Below are 7,938 nucleotides of genomic sequence, written 5' to 3' on the forward strand. Positions count from 1 at the left end.
TACAGCCCATTTAGCCAAGAGACACTAACATACTGTACCATCCCACCTGAAATACTGTATATACCCTCCAGTACAACCCATTTACATACTGTACCATCCCACCTGAAATACTGTATATACCCTCCAGTACAGCCCATTTACATACTGTACCATCCCATCTGAAATATATACCCTCCAGTACAGCCCATTTAGTCAAGAGACACTAACATACTGTGCCATCCCACCCTGAAATACAGTATACAGTATACGCTCCAGTACAGCCCATTGAGAGGATACATGAACACACTCATATTTCTCAACGCTCAGCTCCTCTATGGCATGGCCATGGACGTGAACAAGCCACTGGCCACTGCTGTTAGTAGGCTGTAGGCACGTCTACCAGTGAGCATCGCATGGTTGTGACTTCATGTTGGATCACACAGACTGGGGGAAATGCTTCAGTCACACCCACAGCCCATAATAGTCTGCCCCTGGCCACTCACAGAGGGGCTGCTGATGGACATCATGGCTTGTTCATGTTCAAAGCCCTGGCTGTTCAATACTGATAGCTTTTGTGCTAGCATCACTAACTAACAGATGATTCACTACGCAAAGCTTGACCATAAACTATATCGGAAACAAAGCACATGGTTTTATCTATCAGTGAACTGGAATATAGACAACTTAGTCTCTGTACGAACCTGGATGTATACCTATAAATAAAGATGTTGAACACAATTGGCACGGGAGTGGTGTGGTGTCTTCTGTGTGTGGTGTGTGTTTGTGGACAGACATGATGAACGGTCTCAGTTGCCATGAGATACTGCTCGGAACAGCTGCAAGCGACATCATCTCCTCTTCATGGTCTCCTAGACGACACACCTGGGCTCCGAGGACAAAGCTGTTCAGTTGAGAAAGAAGAGGAGGGTGGGTCTCTAAACAGGATATGATGTCATAAATAGAGGGCGGGTCTATAAACAGGCATATGATGTCATAAATAGAGGGCGGGACTTTAAACAGGCATATTTATGATGTCATAAATAGAAGGCGGGTCTTTAAACAGGCATATTTATGATGTCATAAATAGGGGGCGGGACTTTAAACAGGCATATTTATGATGTCATACATAGAAGGCGGGTCTTTAAATAGGCATATTTATGATGTCATAAATAAAAGCCGGGTCTTTAATGGGCATATTTATGATGTCATAAATAAAAGCCGGGTCTTTAATGGGCATATTTATGATGTCCTATTCCTGGCCTGACGAGGGCCTATCATGCCCAGCGATAGGAACCCATAAGCTGTGTCCCAAATGGCTCGTATCGTTGGCCATGATCGGCACTCTCACGGAGCCTCACAGCCAAGGAGCCTGTATTGTTTATCATTTTCTGTTGAATTATATTCAAAATTCAATTTGATTCAGAAGATAGAAACCAAATCACTGAGTAATTGTTAAATAATTGTGATCTCAGTATTGAACAATACAATCATGACTGTCCGGTAGCTTCTCCAAACAGATGTTTGTGGACGTTACTCAGGAGTTGGGCTCCCCACATGCATGACATTGACCAGCTCCATCCATCCCTGGGCTGAGTGTAGCTCGAGTACAGTGGTCAACCAACGACCAGCTCCATCCATCCCTGGGCTGAGTGTAGCTCGAGTACAGTGGTCAACCAACGACTGACCAGAGGCAGCAAAAAAAGAAGTAATAAAGGGAAATCCAAGGCACTCTTCTTTCTTTATGATTATTTTCTACTATGAAACAGCCATTCAAATAAAGGCTCTTTTTTTATTAATCTATCTCGATATCTATCTACGTATCCGTCTAGAACACACACCACTTCTAGGACATATGGTTTGAAACAGAGACATGGACAAGGCTAGTCTGCTGTAACACTTTATTTCCACTTAATTCTCACACAATAATTATGTTCATGAACACACACACACACACACACACACACACACACACACACACACACACACACACACACACACACACACAGATCAAATGTACAGTTCATGCAGTGCCTGTGTGACTAATACATCCCTAGAGGTTTCTGATGAAGAGAATTAACTACAAACACACACGCACACACACACAGTACACACACACACACAGAGCACCCTTGGTGTCATACGCGCTCCCACCCCCAGTGTCCTGTGAAGCACTGCTATGCCCAGTCAGATACAAACACACACACACACACAGCACCAGGAGGAGGAATACACTGGCGTGGAGTGTTTGGACACACCTTCACACCTGGAGGCATGCGCACATACACACACACACATATACACACGCACACACACACACACACACACACACACACACACACACACACACACACACACACAGCACCAGGAGAGCTTCAGGTGAAGATCAGCAGCACTGACTGGCTATCCTGCTCAGATGGAGGAACACACAGGTGTTGAGAACGTCAAGAGTCATCTTCACACCTAGAGGTACACACAAACAAACACACACACACATGTTGGGGCCAATAATATAACAGACTGGTTAGCGTTAGCATTAGCTCACCGGTGAGTTGGGCCGGTTAGCGTTAGCGTCAGCTCACCTGTGGGCCCTTCTCATTTGTTTTTTTTATCTATCCACCTTTCCTTCCTCGGTCCTCGTTCCAACTGATCTAGATAAAGAATGATGGGGCGGCAACAATTGGACAGTGGGATATCCAGTGTTCTTTATAGATCAGTGGTAACGAGCTAGAGGACTGAGGAAGGAAGGAAGGGAGGACAGATAAAAAGACGAATGAGAAGGGCCCTGTCTGTTGTGGCGGATATCATGAGAGACTGGTTAGCGTTAGCTCACCTCTATTGGGGAGGACAACAAGACAGACTGGCTAGTGTTAGCATTAGCTCACCTGTGTGTTGGGGCTGTTAGCGTAAGCTCACCTGTGTGTTTGACCGGTCAGCATTAGCGTTAGCTCACCTGTGTGTTGGGCCGGTTAACGTTAGCTCACCTGTGTGTTGGGGCTGTTAGCGTTAACTCACCTGTGTGTTGGGGCTGTTAGCGTTAGCTCACCTGTGTGTTGGGGCTGTTAGTGTTAGCATTAGCTCACCTGTGTGTTGGGGCTGTTAGCGTTAGCGCACCTGTGTGTTGGGGCTGTTAGCATTAGCTCACCTGTGTGTTGGGGCTGTTAACGTTAGCGCACCTGTGTGTTGGGGCTGTTAGCATTAGCTCACCTGTGTGTTGGGGCTGTTAGCGTTAGCTCACCTATGTGTTGGGGCTGTTAGCATTAGTGTTAGCTCACCTATGTGTTGGGGCTGTTAGTATTAGTGTTAGCTCACCTGTGTGTTGGGGCTGTTAGCGTTAGCTCACCTGTGTGTTGGGGCTGTTAGCGTTAGCTCACCTATGTGTTGGGGCTGTTAGAATTAGCTCACCTGTGTGTTGGGGCTATTAGCATTAGCTCACCTGTGTGTTGGGGCTGTTAGCATTAGTGTTGGCTCACTTGTGTGTTGGGGCTGTTAGCGTTAGCTCACCTGTGTGTTGGGGCTGTTAACGTTAGCTCACCTGTGTGTTGGGGCTGTTAGCGTTAGCTCACCTGTGTGTTGGGGCTGTTAGCATTAGCTCACCTGTGTGTTGGGGCTGTTAGCGTTAGCTCACCTGTGTGTTGGGGCTGTTAGCGTTAGCTCACCTGTGTGTTGGGGCTGTTAGCATTAGCTCACCTGTGTGTTGGGGCTGTTAGCGTTAGCTCACCTGTGTGTTGGGGCTGTTAGCGTAAGCTTACTTGTGTGTTGGGGCTGTTAGTGTTAGCGTTAGCTCACCTGTGTGTTGGGGCTGTTAGCGTTAGCTCACCTGTGTGTTGGGGCTGTTAGCGTTAGCTCACCTGTGTGTTGGGGCTGTTAGCGTTAACTCACCTGTGTGTTGGGGCTATTAGCATTAGCTCACCTGTGTGTTACATTAGCTCACCTGTGTGTTGGGGCTGTTAGCGTTAGGTCACCTGTGTGTTGGGGCTGTTAGCGTTAGGTCACCTGTGTGTTGGGGCTGTTAGCATTAGCGTTAGCTCACCTGTGTGTTGGGGCTGTTAACTTTAGTGTTAGCTCACCTGTGTGTTGGGGCTGTTAGCGTTAGCTCACCTGTGTGTTGCGGCTGTTAGCGTTAGCTCACCTGTGTGTTGGGGCTGTTAGCGTTAGCTCACCTGTGTGTTGGGGCTGTTAGCATTAGCTCACTTGTGTGTTGGGGCTGTTAACGTTAGCTCACCTGTGTGTTGGGGCCGGTTAGCATTAGCTCACCTGTGTGTTGGGGCTGTTAGCATTAGCTCACCTGTGTGTTGGGGCTGTTAAGGGGCATTCACATACGTCGCTACTCGCACATCGCTCCTCGCTTCCGTTAACTGTCAATCATCTCTATTCTACATTCTGATTTGGTACTCGCTTCACTCGCTTCACTCGCATCGCTGGAAGTTAAAATTATTTTAACTTCGTACCCGCCCACATCGCATCGCTAGTCCTCGCATCGCCTGTCCTGGTCACATTCAGCTAGAACACATTCACTTTACATTGACAGTTCTCGCTCAGAGATGGGCGAGTAGCGACGTATGTGAATGCAGCTTTAGTGTTAGCGTTAGCTCACCTGTGAGTTGGGGCTGTTAGCGTTAGCTCACCTGTGTGTTGGGGCTGTTAGCGTTAGCTCACCTGTGTGTTGGGGCTGTTAGCATTAACATTAGCTCACCTGTGTGTTGGGGCTGTTAGCGTTAACGCACCTGTGTGTTGGGGCTGTTAGCATTAGCTCACCTGTGTGTTGGGGCTGTTAGCGTTAGCTCACCTGTGTGTTGGGGCTGTTAGCATTAGCTCACCTGTGTGTTGGACTTGTGATTCTCTGCTGGGCCACTGTGGGGGGAGATGGACCTCCTGCACAACACCTCATCCACCTCTGAATCCGTAGCACCCTATAGTGTACACACACACACACACACACACGTAGGTTTGTGTATGGAGGGGAGTGGTGTATTACTTCATGTGCAGTGCATCATACAATTGACCTACTTCACAAACCTAATACAGTATTTATTTTAATAAACAAGGGAGAGGAGATCACAAGGTCCTAGATCTTTACAATTTGTTGATATATCTGTGTGAAACTCCTTTGCACAATTCTTCAATCAGGAGTCATTCATTATCCAGAAGAGATACCATCTGTTCTGTGTTGATATTTGCAAATATGGATCTGAGGCACATTTAGAGAAAGTACTGTACAAAAGGTCTTTACTGTCAGTCTATTTCAATGACAAATGACAAGTTGTAGTTCAATGAAATGTGTTCTGTCTAGATGATTACATGTCAATGTCAGTTACATCTTGAGATGAATGAATATATTTTTCTGAAAGAAAGAAATGGAACAGACATAAGAAAAGTGGAGGCATTTTGAGTAGTGAACAGTAAAAACAGTGTTTTACATGTTGTTGTGTGGAGCACTGTGTAATGATTGAAAGCAAACAGTGACTGAAGGCAAAATTTAATTTAGCTGTCTTTTAAACTCCAAAAGAGCTCTGATCAAGTGCTATAGTAATTACCCTGCGGCCCAGTTCAACTCCAAAAGAGCTCTGATCACATGCTACAGTAGCAGCTACTGTAGTAGTTATCCAGCGGCTAGTTCAACTCCAAAAGAGCTCTGATCACATGCTACAGTAGCAGCTACTGTAGTAGTTATCCAGCGGCTAGTTCAACTCCAAAAGAGCTCTGATCACATGCTACAGTAGCAGCTACTGTAGTAGGTTGGGGGGGGTGGGGGGCAGAGAGAGGTCAGTGCGTCATTTCTCTGTAATAATGACCAATCTGTGCATCTGCTGTGATCAGATTTCACATCACAACAGATCATCTCCCAGCTGCACTCCCTTTTGTCAGCAGATCATTTTCCAGGTGAGTCATTCAGTGTTAAATCAGAAAAAAATCCAGGATCATGGTTGCAGCACCGACTCCGATTTTCCTCAAAGTTTGTCTACACAATGTTTAAGCTCCATAACTAAAACTAAAACTAATATTTTTGTTCAATTCTATTGTTTTCAGTCTTCTTGCCCTTGATTGTTTGCACTCTCTAAAAGGCTTTATCTTGGAGGCCATCTTTGGACATGTTACAGTGTTATTCCTAGCCTGACCAAACTTTAAAGAATGGAAGACAAACATATTCTCAATAAGATTAGAAGACCATTAAACATTTGTAACAATCTAATTGATTTTATAGAAGTCCCTAGTTTCAGAAAACACACATGCAAAAAAGGTGATGTGAAGTTGTCAGATCTCTTTTATTGGGACACACCTGCTATCAATGAGTATTTTATTGGGACACACCTGCTATCAATGAGTATTTTATTGGGACACACCTGCTATCAATGAGTATTGTTTTCTAGAAATACAATCCTTTGCTATTGTTGTCCCAGGGGCCTATTGCACAAAACTAGGATAAGGGATTAACCCGGGATATCTTGGTTATCCTGGCTCAATTTATCCGTGATCCAGTTGCACAAAAGCGGGATAGGGGGCAGCAGGATATGTTATGGTATAAGTTACCATGGCGATTTATTCTGTGGAGCTAGCCTGCTCCTGACCAGGCTCACAGCCAAGATAAGTTGATTCTAATGGTAATTACATTATCTGATTGGTTCAGCTAGCTGTCATTCAAATGAGACCTCCACGTGATTTATACCATAATACCATATGGATGTCATTTAAATTATGGTGGCCTTATAATTAATAACATAGCCTACTCGTTGTTTGCTTCTTTTTGGACAGATGTTTGATGAATAGGCTGCTGTAGTAGTTGATTGGAAGTGGAGGGGACATTATTCGAAGGTGTTTTGAACTAATTCGGCTTTTAAGACAAATTACTTTGTGCATCTTTGCGGTGGCAAAGCGCTTCCTAATGACGTTGCGTGCCGAGACAAGGAAGCTCTCACACACGTGGGTGCATACGTAAATTTACATTCAATTGATCTGCCACACCTACTCCCGCTATGTAACAGAAATAATCATGATCCCCCATCCAAAAAAGTAAAACTTTACCTCGTTGTTAGTCTATATCAAAAGCGGTTGTTTACTTTGTGTGCAAGACGCTATTTTTCGCGTCTTTTTTATTCCAACCGCGAGTTATTGGGGGAGAAACGAGAACGCGCACATACACCGGATAACTTACACCTGGCTTGATGAATCCGTGTCTGCTCATCCTGGATTGGTCTTTGTGCAACCAATTCAGCCGGTATGCTCTTGTTTAGGATTCAGTGATCGCGGCTCAGTAACTTATCCCGGATGTCTTAATTCTGCTTTTGTGCAACGGGCCCCAGAATGTAAAGTGTCCAAAACAAATGGCCATGACAATAATAAAGATAAAACTGCTCCGTTCAGCTGCTACTATTCGAGATACAGATCTGTCCGGACCAATCACATTGTCAGGGCGGGCTTTACGTGATGATTGACAGATGAACAGCAGTGACGTTCACGGCTGCATGCGTCCTCGTTCGACGAGTTGGGTGTGAGACCAAGTTGGCTTAGGTTGATTTTGATTTCAACAGAAACGCTATGGCTATGAATGCATAATTTGTTCATGCAGTTTGGCCTTTCGTTTATGTTAGCTATTGAAACGGAGGTTTTATCACGGATTCACAAAACTATTTCTGAACAGTTAGACCAACGTGGATATGTGGGCAAACTTCAGTTTCACTTTCACCAAGTTAAAACAGCAGGTTTGGGTGATGTTGTTCCCGTTTGTTTAAAAATGTCTGTTTGCTCGTTGGGTTAACGACACACTTCCCCAGCTGTTTATTGCATTCAGTTTGAAGGAATTATTTTTAAAAAACGAGGGAGGATGTTTTCCATATAGCCTAGCCTGCTAAATATTTCGTTGTCTTAGATTTCGCAGATACTGACAGCCAATAACATGTTCTGTTTGGTTTGGGCTATCCAATGAGTGCAGAGCTATCCCCCCGCCCAGTATCAGTTGAATCA

Source organism: Sardina pilchardus, chromosome 16, assembly GCF_963854185.1.
Source record: "Sardina pilchardus chromosome 16, fSarPil1.1, whole genome shotgun sequence".
Classification (NCBI taxonomy): domain Eukaryota; kingdom Metazoa; phylum Chordata; class Actinopteri; order Clupeiformes; family Clupeidae; genus Sardina; species Sardina pilchardus.